General features: G+C 45.6%; 1 long non-coding RNA gene across 1 annotated transcript; it reads right to left on the reverse strand.

The window, feature by feature from the left end:
- Positions 1–1,293: 1,293 nt before the first annotated feature.
- Positions 1,294–15,381, reverse strand: LOC122174044 (uncharacterized). The gene is made up of 3 exons (XR_006175333.2): positions 15,243–15,381; positions 14,888–15,020; positions 1,294–2,212 (listed from the first exon to the last, which is right to left on the reverse strand). It is a non-coding gene; the product is annotated as an uncharacterized LOC122174044 (long non-coding RNA).
- Between the last annotated feature and the right edge of the window lie 325 nt (positions 15,382–15,706).

Below are 15,706 nucleotides of genomic sequence, written 5' to 3' on the forward strand. Positions count from 1 at the left end.
CAGCATCGCAAGATATTTACGTGCCAGATGCGCTAAAGATTCATATGTCCCTTCATGCTTCAACCACCCATTCCAGAGGACATGCATCCGTGCTGAGGATGTGTTCTGCTCGTTAACAATCCAAAGCAGTGTGGATCAACACATGTTCATTTTTATTATGAGTCAGATGCCACCAGCAGAAGGTTGATTTTCTTTTTTGGTGATTAAGGTTCTGTAGTTTCTGCATCGGAGTGTTGCTCTTTTAAGACTTCTAAAAGCATGCTCCACACCTCATCCCACTCAGATTTTGGAAGGAACTTCAGATTCTTAAAACTTGGGTCAAGTGCTGTAGCTATCTTTAGAAATCTCACATTGGTACCTTCTTTATGTTTTATGAAATCTGCAGTGAAAGTGTTCTTAAAATGAACAACATGTGCTGGGTCATCATCCAAGACTGCTATAACATGAAATATATGGCAGAATGCAGGTAAAGCAGAGCAGGGGACATACAATTCTCCCCCAAGGAGTTTAGTCACAAATTTAATTAACACATTATTTTTTTAACGAGCTTCATCAGCATGGAAGCATGTTCTATGGAATGGTGGCCGAAGCATGAAGGGGTATATGAATGCTTAGCCTATCTGCCACGTAAATACCTTGCAATGCCGGCTACAAAAGTGCCATGCGAATGCCTGTTCTCACTTTCTGGTGACATTGGGCTAGTCTACACTCGCAATACTAAAGTGCTGCCGTGGCAGCACTTTAATGTGGCTTGTGTGGTTGCGGCTCTAAAAAAACCACCTCCATGAGGGGCGTAGCTACCAGCGCTGAGAGTGCAGCTCCCAGCGCTGGGGCACTGTTTACATTGGCGCTTTTCAGCACTGAAACTTGCTGTGTTCAATGGGATGTTTTTTCGACACTCCTGAGCGAGAAAGTTGCAGTGTGGTAAATTGCCGGTGTAGACAAGCCCATTGTAAATAAGAAGAGGGCAGCATTATCTCTTGTAAATGTAAACAAACTTGTTTGTCTTAGCAATTGGCTGAACAAGAAGTAGGACTGAGTGGACTTGTAGGCTCTGAAGTTTTACATTGATTTGTTTTTGAATGTAGTTGTGTAACAAAAAAATCTACATTTGTAAGTTGCACTTTCACGACAAAGAGATGGCACTACGGTACTTGTATGAGGTGAATTGAAAAATACTATTTATTTTATCATTTTTACAGTGCAAATATTTGTAATCAAAAATAATATACGCTTTGATTTCAATTACAACACAGAATACAATATATATGAAAATGTAGAAAAACATCAAAAATATTTAATAAATTTCAATTGATACTCTATTATTTAACAGTGTGATTAAAACTGCGATTAATCGCAGTTAATTTTTTTGAACTAATTGTGTGAGTTAACTGCGATTAATCGACAGCCCTATTTTAAATTTCAGCAAAAATAGTTCAGCTGTTTCTCAGAATGAGATTAGGGGAAAATATATTGTTTTGCTATGTTGACAAAATACCTCCATTCATTTTGCTGAGAGGTTGAGGAGCAGGGATGCTCGCCTTAGTATCAGAGATGTGGTCCTGTAGAAATAATAGTATGTTGTCATCTAAGTAAAGACTGTATGATAATGCATATGTTAAGGGGCTGAATTAAAGTTGCAGAGGAGACCTTAATTCAGGCATTTCCTAACTTTGGAATGCTGGACTTTGCAACCTTGCCATTCTTTAATATATTTTTGTATGCAATATACAAACACAACAGTACACACATGCTGTATGGCTCACTTCCCCTATTGATGAAATGCAGCCACTTCTGGAGTGGAAAGTAACAACTATTTAGCACAATGCAACAGCACTATACAACAGTTGAATACAGGAAGAAGAGAAGAATACTATATCCTGCTGAACATGCAGTGGGGATTTGGGAGGTAGAGTGTACCCAGGCAGGAAATTGACAATATCGCTGTGGCCACACTCCTTTAACCTGTAAAAAGTGCAATGAGATCTGTATTGATCACAGGTGAGCAGGAGCTTGGATTCTTCTCCTCTCCTTGGGGCACAGCAAGGCCTTTTAGCACCATGCTGGGATGCATGTCCACTTCCTTCTCACCGGAACAGTTCCCTGCAGGACTGGGATGGTCCATGAAGGTCTTCCATCTTAGCTGACTCTGCTCCTCTTTTGAGATGCGAAATGACCACACAACCAACTAGTATGAAGCTTGGCAGGACTCCTGAAGGTATGAGACAAACCGCAAGGGGTCACTCACTCCCCTGGGGCACAAGGTTAGTGTTCTGGCTTACAGTAAATGGGACTGCATATGCAGAATTGCTCACAGATGATGTTATCCCTGCACACTCAGCCTGTAATGTCCTTGTGGACCATTTTCTCATGGTCACTAAGACAGGGTTCTTTTGTGCCGGCTGGGCCACACAGCTCCTCCCCACCCCCTCAGAGTTCCACTCATTTCAGCTGGTGCCTGTCATTCTCAGTGCATCTGTGATGGGGTCACAACTCAGTTCGGAACGGTTCCAAGCATTGCCTCCTGTGTGCATCATTTGCTGAACTCTCGACCTTTCCTAACCTGTGCCGAGCATGCATGTTAATCCTGAGAGGATGGAAGCTCTAGAGAGACTCTTCACATGATGCATTTTAAGGTTTCTTGCCACATTCAACCAGAGCAAAATCCCTTCAAAGCCGCAGCCCAATGCAGCAGAACTAATTTGAAATGTCACTGAGGTCAGGCCCGGCTTCCCCAGCCATTACCCTGCTTCTCAGCCTACACCGAGTTTATTTATTTACATAGTCGCACATTTATTTAAGGCCCAGATCTCAGCTAGATGATGGGGTGCAGTGGTCTGCACAGTGAAGGAAGCCCAATGTTTGCAGGGCTCACAGCCCGGTGCAGGGATGCAAAAGGAAGGGGGGGGATAATTCAGAGGGGCTTCTTGTTCAAGGCATTTTATGGGGTAGAAATCTTAGGAAACCTGGCTGTTCCTCTGAAGGATTTTCCTTTTTTGCCCCTAGCTCAGCTTTGTTGTAAATATACTGAAAACAGCCTTTCCTCTCTGTTGGCCAGATCCTCAGCTGGTGTAGAGCCATTCACGTTAATTATGCTGATTTACACCAGCTGAGGAGCTGAGTATTTCTCAGCGTTTGCTTCTGCACCCCATGGAACTCAGAAAGCTCAAAGGTGCAGGGGATTTTTTGTTTTCAGATCATTTGGTCATTCACCTGTTCCGTGCTGATCAACAACTCCTTGAAACCCTGACAACATAGGCAACCAAGTTCATATTGGTAGGGAATCTGAACTCAGTTAGCTAGTGTCAGTTCATTGGAGTTACTCTGGTTTTATTCTGGTGTGACTGAAATCAGAATCTGCTCCGGAATGCCCAAAAGATGCTTGAAAGTATTTCCCACTGGAATCCTTAGATGAAATCCTCCACTCTTAAACCAGTACCCTCTAAAAACATTCCTGAGCAAACAGATGCATCTTGCATTATGTCCAAAAAGTCAAAAGACTGGTTGGGACTATGAGGAAAAAGCTAGTTCCAAAGCTGAGGGCCATCTGCAGAGAACACACAATTCCTACCCCTCAACCTATCAATCAAGGAGTTGTAAATCCCAGTTGACCTCAGATGGTGGTCTACCCCAACCCAAGAAAGACTGCACTTCCTATGTGCAAGTCTTTACAGGTCTCTTGGATAACTCCAAACTCTGAAGGGCTCTACAGATTAAAACCAACACTTGAGTTGCACCTGGGAGTGAGTCAGTACAGTGCTGTCTCTAAAGCACAGGTGTAATATGCTTCCTGAGCGCGCAGCTGCCTTCTCCACCTGCTGATGTTGGTATGTGATTTTGAGGGTAGCTCTAAAATACTTAGCTGAGCTTTCTAGAACTTTTTTGGGCACAGATTATGGACTCAGTTCTTCTGCCCAACCAGTTTTCCTATTCCCTTCTTTGCAGGCCTCATAGGGCAGGGGACAGCATCACTCCTGGTTCCTGGAGGTCTCCAAAGCTCTACCAGGCTGAGCTTTGCCTTTTGTTTCCCCTGCTCACCTATATTTTGCAGCTGGGCAGGAAGGATATAGTGACTCACACATCAGACACTGTGCTCTGGGTCTCTGTGCACTCAGTAGAAAACTCCATGTTCATGGGCAGTGATGGAAATGTGAAAGCAGCCAGCTCTGCACTGCTTGGGGATGCATAAATGCTACAATGAGGGTGAATTAATTCATCTTTGTACTTTGTTGATTTGAGCACTAGGTAGTTATTTTTAAAGTTTTTTTTTTCCTGGGGTGGTGGTGGTTGGAGTGCACCTAGCAAGGTTAGGGTTAAAACTTCCTCTGCACTGACTGCATGGCTTGTGAGAGAGGAGCATAGTTGAGCTCAGCTGAGACCAGTTACAGCTAGGGGCAGTGAAGTGGAACTGAGAGAGGAGGAAGCCAGGGGGTGGATAAATCTAGCCAGTGGGAAGGGTGTGTTGATATTCAGATAATCCCCTGGGGCAGGTTGGGGTAAAAATTCAGACCAGAATTGCTGCAGACTCAACAGACAGAGAAGCCTCTGCCTCTTGTCTTTTGAGTGTTTGTTTCTGACAGGAGCCTCCGAATTTCATTCTCAGCTACTCTCAGCCTAGCCATTTGGGTTCTGTGACCCTGCAGCAGGGGTCTGATAGGCACAGTGCCCCAAAGGGACAGTTTGCTATTTATTCCTAATATATGGGCTGTGGGACCATCCTATTTTGGGGCCTATGGGCAAAAGGGCTGTTTAAACCTCTGGCTTTTGTACCTCAGACCTGCCAATTGTCCTGCACTCTAGGAACATAGGAATTACTGCACTGGATCAGCCCAGGGATCCAACTAGTGAAGTCTCCTGTCTTCAGCAGTAGCAGTGGCTTCAGAGGAAGAACAAGAAACCCCATAGTAGACACTTATGTAGTAACCAGACCCTTGGGGATGTTCCTTCCTTAGCCCCCATCATTTAGGCTTTGCCTTATGGCCTGAAGCATGCAGGTTTAAATCCTGCTTTTTTTCTAGCTAATGTAAATGTGGTTGTTCTCATTAGCCACATACATGTCTAGTCCAAGGCTGTGGAGCTGACTAACCTATGACAGGAATGCTTAAAAGCAACACAACCAGGTCTTAGGAGAGTTCACAGTAACTTTAATTAACAGGATGAGCTGAGATGGATCTTACAGCTTGCAATGCCAACAAGGGAAGCAGAGTTTTGCTAGCAGTGCCTTTTCACTGCTGTTAGTTTAAAGACTTTAATTTGATACATTTTCATGAAAACAACTTATTTATGAGCTAGGCATAGTGTGAGCTGTTTTCTCCATCCGATTAGTCCAGTCCTGGGAATCCCCAGCAAACTCTGTTAGCTCTTCTGATGCACCTCATGCCTGACCTACAGCACCCCACTGTGCACTAAGCACAGAGTTAATCAAAGATCCCAGGACACCTGGCTGTAGCGCTAACTCTATCACTTACTTACCTGCCTTGTCTTCTGGCTCCTCCAGAACATCTTATTGACGTTCTGGCTGCACTTTTCCCCGCACTTGTTTATTTATGCACACCCGATCCGAGGCCCCAAGAAGTCGCGGGACCACCTGGTCAACCTCCTCCTAGCCATGGTCAACGTGGCCATTAGTAACACCAGGGAGAGGAGGTTGGCAGAGGCAGGGGCCTGCATCTGTGGGGCTGTTTTTTGTTCCTTTATCCGTTCACGTATCTGGGCAGAGTTCCTCTGGGCAGTGTCTTCCGGCTCTCTCGATGCCTTAGAGAGGAGCAATGGGCGCTGTCCGGGGTTCTCTGCTCAGTGTCCCCTTCTGGTTCCCTAGTTTTGGCCCTTTGACCCCCATGCCTGTTCCTATTATTGCATTTGTTGTCCCCCGAACTTGGTTGGGTTCTGGGTTTAGTAGCCCCTCCTTAGGCTGGGGGAGGGGATTTTAGCAGTGTCCCGGTGCTCAAAAGGACTACAGTTGCCTCTTTGCTTGTCTTTCCTCTGTGCACAACTACACTCACTAGTCCTGGGCCCTACACAGTTCTGTTAAGGCAGCTTGTTCATGACCAGGTGTGTTTCACAGCCAACACCTATATCATGGAGATCAACTGCACTCTTGTTATTGTAGGGCTGTAATATATAGTAGACAGATCGTTATTAATTTTTGATTTCTGTGTGTTTGGGAGGGAAATAGAAAGAGGGGTTTCAAAGTCAACATTGTATCCTTATTTATGTATAATGCAGAGGGTGAGGGTCCAGGCAGTTAGCACAAGAAACCTGATCACAGCTGTAAATGCTCTCTGTCTGCAATCCTGCAGTGCCAGAGGCTGCCTGCTGCAGGTTTCAGCCATTCACACCCTAAGGGTTGGCCTGGCTTCACAGAGAACATTTTCCACTTTTCAAGCTGTATTAGATCCCTTTCCTAAGGTTCCCAACAATCACAGCCTGGCTTCAGAAGAGCAAAAAGCCACGGGGTGGGGCGGAGAGGTGAGGGGATGATTTTAAAGAAAGAACAAAAGACAAACAGGAAATCTAACAAGGTTAACATTCTGCTGCTGTTCTACTAAGGAGACTGTGACAGGACAGGTGGAGAGGAGCCTGGAGCGGCTGTGACTGCAGTGAGAGAAATATCAAACCACACCAGGAACAAAGACTAGAGAAAAGAACTTGGGGAAAGGCTTCACATCAGCAAGTCTGTTAGTGGGTGAGATTAAAGAGCACCTGCCACATCCCCAAAAGGTTGTATTAAAAATCTGGGAGGAGCTGCTATTAGTGAAAAGAGCTAATGAAGACAGATGGCTATGGGGGAAATCCAGACACTTGCTACTCCGATGTTCAGTCCCAAAATACACACACACATAGCTAATTATAAAATTATTCATTGGAGTGAAATATGCACTTGTCACAGATAACAGGTTTCTTTTCAGGTGGCTACTTAGAGTTAATTATGAAGATAAGATTGGTGGAACACAGGGAAAGTTAGGGGCTTTAGTTAATACAGACAAACGTAACTGAAAAGAGAAAAATCAATATACATAAATATAAGAATTAAATAAGTACAGTAAAGTGGCTTCTTGTATTGTTCATACTTACAATCTTATGTTGTGGAGACTATTAGAAACAAAGATGGAAGGAAAAGTAAGTGTAGCACATTAAAGAGGTGGTCCTGGTTCAGTTTACGTTGTCTCGGGGAACCACTGTACCCAAAAATTAGAGAACTAGACTGGATCTTTTAAACCCCTTCTTTATGTAACTATTTGAATACACAACCATTTTTAATCATCTTCTGTCACCATAACAAGAGTAATACCTACCCATAATCTATATGTGGCATTCTGGATATCCCTAAGCTTCTAATCATTAATATTAATAACTTGCATCAGTCATTTCTTAACTCCTATACATTGTTTTGGTCTAACCACATAGTTATTGCCTAGTTACCATATTGCAAAAAGCCTCCAAGCCCCTTTTAACTTGAGCATCTTGTGGTCATTTGTGTACTTGCACAGAAGGAGAAGGCATAAATGGTGACCTGGGTTATAAATCCTTCAGGCCTATGTCATTTTAACTAAAAAAAATTCCAGCCTTAGTATGGCTACCACCAAACCTCTCACACTAGGCCTCAAGCCAATAAAACAGGCTTACTAACCCAATTATTTATAATCTCCTATTGCCCATTACAGCTTCAATAACTTCCATTATTACCTCTGGAAGCATGATTAGCCGATAAATTATATTGTACACAAAACTTATAGACCTTCATGATCACAGGTCATGGGGTAGTGCGCGCACGCACACACACTCACTCACTCTCTCTGCCAATGAACCTCATTGCTGACCTGTGGTATCCCTGGGCTCCCCATGCATAGTCCTACTGATGCACTTCAATCCCAACCTGGAGAACCCCCTTTGATTCCAGTCCTGGACCCCTCACATAGCAGTTCGTGCTCCCACAGCCCCACCCTGCCACAGCGTCTGCTGTTCCAGTGCTGAGCCTCTCTCTGCAGCAAAGACTGCGACTCGCGCTAGGTGGGCATAATGGTATGTGTTGAATGCGCGCACGTTCCGAAGAGTCTGGTATGAAAACCTATCACAGTCATTCCCATGTATAATATAAAGCATATTGGAATCTGGGCCGCAGAGGAGAAAAGCTAGTGCACTAGCCAAGATCCTCCTGTCTCTTTATGATGCATATTACACAATTCGCCAAGTTTTGTCTGATGCTCTTGAAGCATGAACTCAGAACAATGGGCCAGATGTGCCAGTGTCTAAAGGCATTTTCCCCATTACCTCATAACGTAAAGTGCCATAATGTGTCCAGAAAGGTCATGCCTTAAAGGTACGCCACCAGCTGTGTGCAAATTTTGCCTGGCATCATTAGCACTACAGCTGGCTTCTCCTACAGTCTGTGCCTTGGCTTTTCTACATGTGAAGAGGGGAGCATGTCATGAGGAGAAGCAGCAGTAAATCCTTTAGCAATCCTGAATTCTCCGCTATTCACTCAGTTTAAGGACGGCAGGGCACAGAGAGAGAGAGAAATAGAAGAAGGAATTAAGGACACAGACAGCATATCTGACATTCCACACAGATGCTCACATATGCATCTGGGTTTGGATGCTCCAGTTTAAGTACAGTTCAGATGAGCCTGCATCACTGAATAGCCTAAGCTCTGGTGACATTGCATATTAAGTAAACAGGGGCTGAAGAGCACCCAAGGTCAGAGGCTGGAAATGTGCAGAATATAATCTGAAAAGGCAAGTGTCTGTCAGTCTTTCAGGTGTTAGCAAAAGTTAATGAGAATCTCAGTGTCTGATCTTTTGCACTCAATTCCCTTTCCTATCCCTCTGTAACAGGCTAATATCCATTCTGCTGCAGTGCTGTTAATTCTGGGTGGCGCTCCCGCCTTCAGCTTTAATGCCAAAGGAAATCACTGCATAACATTTTTGCTGCACTTGGGGAAGGTGCTAGACAGGGTTAAGTGGGTGGGATTGTTCTGCTTTATGGCCCAGCTCAATGGGGATAGTACAAAGGCAAAATCATCCAAAAAAGTCTCCCTCACACCTCCAAAAAATCATATCTACTCTTGGTTTGTATGCAAAACTTGGCTGTAACTCTTGGAACGGTTCATCCAGCATTTGCTTCTACCCTGGTTGTTCTAAAATCCTGGTGGGGGAGAAGGAAGGGACTTTTTCCTGGATATTAGAATGTCTCGTTTCTCTCCCAAATTCTTGCTCAAAGGGGAAGCAGCAGGACAAGGAAAGATACATCACTAAGCTTACATGTTGCTTATTTTTAACTAAAACAAACTTTCCAATCATGGCACACATGGGTTTTCATTGCTCAGCATTTGTTATTGTTTTGTCAGCCTTGAAATGGGACCTGCAGGCACTTTGATAAATGGGTCGAAAGCGTGTCAGGTTTCACTGTTGCATCTATCACCTGCTGTTGAAAAGCTCTCCCAGCAAGCTGAAAATCCCTGCAGGTATCCTACCCCTCCTGCGGCGACAGTACACAGCAGTGGGGGGCTATTTTCTCTCTGAGTTTGGTCTCCACACTGTCCCAAAAAGCCAACATCCGCCTGAAACCAATGGACGTTAAAGAACAGCTCTAAAGGGTTTGACTGAATAAGAGCCCGTGTCATCTGCCAGAGAAGTGGAATTAGGGAATGGAACGGCATGGGCACAGAACATCTGAAAAAAACCCAACAGAAACAAAATAACCAAAAAGCCCAGAGCTGGAATGTTGTCTTGCTGTGAACTGTATGCAAATACACTAAGCAGATGAGATGTGCAACATTAAACTTGGCAGGCCTGTTCCTTCTGAAATGTAAATCTAAACAAGAGCCTGTGTAGCGCTCACACAGTAGCAGCAAACATTTCCTAGTACAAGACAGCCGTTCTGTACACAATCCAGCACAGATTTGCTACTGGTTAAGACCGCAGGTGACATTTGTAGCTTTGATCAAGTCTGAGGAGACAGAAACACATAGGAGCTACTTACGCCCTATTACAGCAGCCCCTTCCAATCTGCAGTATTAATAATTATCAACCATCAAACCCCCTAGTCAGTGTTTGCTGCATGGATTATTGCATGGCAGCGAAAGAGTTAAGGGGAGATGCCACCTATGCAGAGAGTGGGAAGACAAGTGAGGATTTCACGAGATGTGAATTAATTTATATATGCAAATTAAGAAGGAAGCCAAGTATCATAATGATCTAACTTATGTTCATCATTGCAATAGAAAATGCTTTGTTTATAAGAACCCCCAAGCCAAATTCACCTCTGAAATCAATGTGGTATCTACCAGAGGCCCTAAAGACACACTGTCTGGAGATGCTTCACGGTGTTGGGTGAGATCACCTCCCTCACTGCCTCCATATCAACAGATAGAGGTCATCTCCCCCATCCATTTGACAAGGACATCAGCCATCTCTGCCGCACTATCCCCCAGCCCCGCCCTTTGGGACCTTGCAGAGGATGGCCTAATGTCCACATGGGGAGGATGTGTACTGAGTAGGAAGGGGAAGCAGGGGGCAGCCCCAGAATGGGGCTGGGAGGAATGCACTCAGGCCGCATAGAGAGTTCCAGCAAATGGCAAGATAGCCTGAGCTTGTATTATTGTTTCCACAATGTTCCCTCCTCACAGGGTGCTAGGGCAGCCACGGACAACAGGCGTCCCCGATAGGGCCCTTGGGAATGCAGGGAGTCACAGCCAGTGTGGCTGCAGAGGCCCTCTGTGAATATGACCCTGACCTCCCATGTATCTATGAGGATCCGGCAGTGAACTATGGAGTGGGGGAGGTCCAGTGCCACCTGTCTGACCAAGTAACTGGCAGGAGCTCTGTCCCTGCCACCGCCCTGGTGACCAGGCCCTCACATTGGAAAAGCTGGGGCTGCGGGGGAAGCGGTTCTTCATACTGGCTCTGGTGATGCGCTGTGGCATGAGATGCTCTGTGTAGGGGGGGATGATGGAGTGTAATTGGCATTTTGGGGATTTTAATGAAACAATAATAATTGTAGTGCAGGGCATTTCCTAGGGACCAGCTAGGTGGAGCTGATGGTGGGACAGAGGGATCTTAGGGACCACAGCAATTGCCCTGTGTTGAGGGTGTTATTACCACCATAAACTGGAAATGGAAGTGAAAAGCAACACTCAAGCATGTGGGTTTGTTAATGGGTGAGGCAGGGCATTTCCAGAGACTTCGTACCTGGCACCTTAGCCAACCATTGCTTCGGTCGCCACTCTACAGGCCAGGCAGTTTATAATTACATTTTTTTAAAAAATGCTTTTTTACTTTAATTCTTACAAGGAGCTGCCTGCAGCAGGCGATTCCAGCCTGAAACCCCAGGTGAAGACGCCTCTTTTGAACGCACGTGAATCAGACCTTTTTGAGTCAATATTAATATTTGAATACTTCATCTAAAGCACCCAAAGTAGTGTATGAAAAATAAATGACTCCTCACAACCATCTAGGAGGCAGGTAGGCAACATTAGTCCTAGTGCACAGATGGAGAAACTAAGGCATGGAGTAGTTAATTGACTGGCCACACAGCAGCAGAGGCAGAGCCAGGAATGTTTTGAGAGGTAGTTCCCCAGCCAATCCCATCTACTGGACTCACAAGCTCTCCTTTTTCCTGTGTGTGCACACAGCATCCCTTCACCTTTCTCAAGTGCTCAGATACCATGGGAGAAATGGTTAGGCAGATTAGGTAGGTAAATGGATACATGGCTAATTCGTAATGTACCACTCATTGCTTGCTAGCAGCAGACTCCCCCAAAGAGTCCTGTCCTGCCATCCTTGACTGGCCAGTGACTGCAGTAAGATGGGACCTTAAGTACGGAAATATGAAGTGAGGAGAATGTGGGTGTGGAAAGCCACCTGGATCCGGAGAATCCTGGAGTGTGGAAAGGAGAGATCTTGAATACAATTTTGTTATCCACGCTGACAGCCTCTTTGGTGGTATCTGACGTGGATCATTGTAATCATGATTGCTGATTTGGAATAGAAAATTCATATCTCTGGAGTCAATGGGCAGAGAAAATCCTGCCAAAGACATAAGGTGTTTCTACACCATGGCTCCGAGCTTGAATACTCTATCCTTCGAATACTCAGCTTCGAAAGTAAGAAAGAAAAAAAACCTCTCTCCAGGCAATACAGATCATGGCCGATACAACCCCATCTCCCCACACACAGCCCCATTCTGGTGGGTGGAAAAGAGGAACTTTGACATACAGAAAGAAGGGGAGGCACGTGGCTTCATTATCTGCCCGCCCTCATGAAGATGTGAGAGGGATCTTGGTTGGCCCTGGATGAAGATTGCTGTTCATTTATATAGGCTGTGGCCTGAACTCCTAACTTCCTGAGACAGGGAATCCTTCAAGGAACCTTGTTCCCTTGTTCACACTTTCTTTGGCAGATATGGGGCAAATTCCAAACTGGTGTAAGCAAGTGCAGCTGCCCAGACTTTGCTGCAGATGTTCCCCAGGCACCAGGCCTGATCTGGCCCACAGAGTGGTGGGTTGCCACCACCTTTTCTCCTCATATAGAATAAACTCTGTAAACACAGTCTGATGTTAGTTGTGGAGGTTGAAGCTTTGGCTCTTATGACTCCCTGGGGCATCTTGGTAGTGCTTGGATTTTCCATATTATGCATAATCCAACAATGAGCTGGTGCTTCCTGGTCTGTTGTCACTGACAGTATACCTAAGCGTGCCATCCATAGATTCAGAATTATTCTCTATTCCTGCAATCCAGACAACAGGCCAGGTTGCTGTCCTTGCAATAGCATCATCTCCTCTTGCTAGTGTAAGAGTTTCTATCAGTGCTAGGAGCACAGTGGGGATGGAACATTTGGAGCCTCTTAGCATTTCCACTGTCCTGCAACAGACAAAGAGTTTCAGTCTCTGGATTGTGTGCACTCCCAGTTAAGGTGGCTCCAGCAGGCCTCTTTAATAGCCAAGCGGAAGGTGTTCCAGATCTACAGGACCACTCATCAGGAGTTGTGTGCAAACTGCATGAGCTGGCAGCACAAAGGAATCTGCTCTTGGACTGTGATAAGCTGGTTCCAGCAGTCCCCAGCGAGATGGTTTCAAGTACATTATGGCCAGAATATTCAGAAGGGCTCATCACTCACAACTGAGGCCAGATCTTCAAAAGAACTCTGCTGGATTATGGGCGCTGCTGGGTGCTGAGCACTTCTGAACATCTGGCCTCACAAGTCCCAGGGTTCAGACCTCAAGACAGAAGAAGCAGGAAGGGGACGCTAAGGCTGCAATGGCAAACGGAATCAGTTTGTGAAGTGAAGCAGAAGGAAGAGGCTGTCTGAGCCATCTGCTACTTTAGTTTATGCTTCTGCCTTCCCAATTTCGCAGGGGCCTGACATCCTGTTATCTATTTTGCCATTGCCCTTTCTCCCACCCATGCCCCAGGCACAGAAGAGTCAATCTTCTAGGAGTCTTGTAGCCCTGCTGTTTTCAAGGGGAGAAGGTTATGCTGATCGTTTAGTTTGCCTGCTCCGGGGAGCATGAGACTTCCTTTCTTTTATTGTAATGTCATTTGCATTTATTTCTGTTAAGGTGCCCAGAGGCCTTTGCACTTTGGTGCTATTGTGGCCTACGTGGCTATATTCTCCTTAAACGAAAACAATGAGATTCCGTATTGAGGTGCATGGCTAGGAGCTGTATTGCACGTGTCTGCACTGGATGGGTATCCTCCCAGCATTCACAGCGTAAGAATTAGTATGGGTTCTCAGGGGGCCATGCTCTTCTTTTGATGTTCCTGGTGAAGAATCCTGAGGGGATCTTTCCCACATGAATACTGCTGTCAACTGATTAAAACTTATGCTTCTAATTTGTCAGATACTGTTTTGATGCCATGAGGAAGGATGGTTCAGTGGTTAGGGCACCAGCCTATAATTCCAGAGACCCGAAGTTATTCCACAGCTTTCCTGGATTTTACCTTGGGCAAATCACTTAGCCTCTCTGTCCCTCTGTTCCCAGTACTTTTCTACCTCCCCGGGTTATAGCAAGGATAAATATATTAAAGATTGGGAGAAGCTTAAATACCATAGTAATGAGGGACAGGTAAGTATCATAGATAGATGTAATGTTTTGTTTGGTTATGTGGCTGTAATCTGTAGGCAGCACCTACATATTAGACAGACATTCAGTCAAGGAATAAAATTTACTAATGTTATGCTCCAACTCTAAAAAGAATTGCACCACACCCAACGCTGAGTATTTCTCCAAGAGCTAACTACCTGTACAGTCAGTTAAGCCAAATTTATAGTGCCATCTAGGAACTTCCAGTAATGTCATATCATGTGTTAAATATAATTGGATATTGTAACATTGCTTTCTGTCTATTGGTTACTGAAGCCGTTCCCCTTCATCTGCCCTGTTGTTAGTTTCATGGTCCATGCCCTCAGCTTTTCCACTGCTGGAGCTGCCCTGTAGACCAAATGGGCACACGTGCCTGTTCTGAACCACTCACCAGGCTCTCTGCCCTCGCTTGGGTTTCCCCAGAACGGGGTGCCATCTGCAGAGCCACCCCTCCACGTGTTTAAAATGGAAGACCGAGACAATCTAGAAAATAAGTAGCACCTTGTGGGTCAGTTATTCCTTTTTGCCCTTACAAGTAAGAGTTCAAATGCGGGCTTGTTATTACATAGTACACGCTGGCCCTTCCCATCAACGATGTGGCTAAACAGCGTCCGAGAGGAGGTGGGAGAAAGAGGGTGGCAGGGGTGGGGATAAGGGGAACGAGGGAAGTGCTGCCAGAGAGGGCTCAAATCTCAGTAATTATACAAGCTCCCCAAAGACTGCGCTCTCTTGAACTATAGCCGTTACCCAATGATTCGTAAAGACTCTTCAGGGACTCTGAGAGGACCATTCAACCATAATTACCTTGGCTGCCTGCCACCACCGGCCTTCCGCTCCGTGCCAGGGGACCTCAAGGCATCACTCCAATTAAGCGACGAAAGCCAGGGAAGTGCACAGAATACATTGTTCTCAGCGAACCAGCCAGTGATTTCCTGCACTAAGAAAGGGAGGGAAATCAGGCCTTGATCAAACGCTGGGCTCAGCAGTGCTAGAAGGAAGCCAGGAGAAGGGAAGGGGGGGAGGACCTGCTGTTTCATTAACGGGGACTGGGCGTGAGTCGTAAAGAAAAGGAAACCTTTCACTTTGCCCCATTTCGGGCCCATAAAGCAGGTGCTGACAGAATTATATGGCAGTTTGTAGCCAGTAGCCCTTTACTTACTAGGTGGCCTCTCTATAAGCAAAACCCGCTTTGCCACAGCTCGCTCTCTCTCCCAACTGGGGTGGGGGTGCAGGTTAGCAGCTGTCCGTTCAGTGTGGGGGGGCGTTCACACAGGCACACCCACTGTACTCTCACTTTATTGGTGTCTTTGCACTTTGCAGGTTAGGGACGTGTGAAGCGGGAGGGGGAGAGTAAAGCGTGCCTTGCTCTGGGGCAGAGGCTTGTTTAGTTTTATCACACTTCACTGAACTTCACCCTGGCAACTTGTCACCCGCTGGGCTGTTAAAGTTCCCTTGAGAAATGGGGAATCTATTGCGAATTACTGGTTACTGGATGTAAAAGGTAATCATGTGACGTATGATACATCACCTAGAAGTTGCAGTGATAAGTGCTCTAGAAACACCAAAGACTGATAGACAGACGGTGCTATAGTAGAGACACAGTACGGGGACAGCTAGACACAC

Source organism: Chrysemys picta, chromosome 9, assembly GCF_011386835.1.
Source record: "Chrysemys picta bellii isolate R12L10 chromosome 9, ASM1138683v2, whole genome shotgun sequence".
NCBI lineage: Eukaryota > Metazoa > Chordata > Testudines > Emydidae > Chrysemys > Chrysemys picta.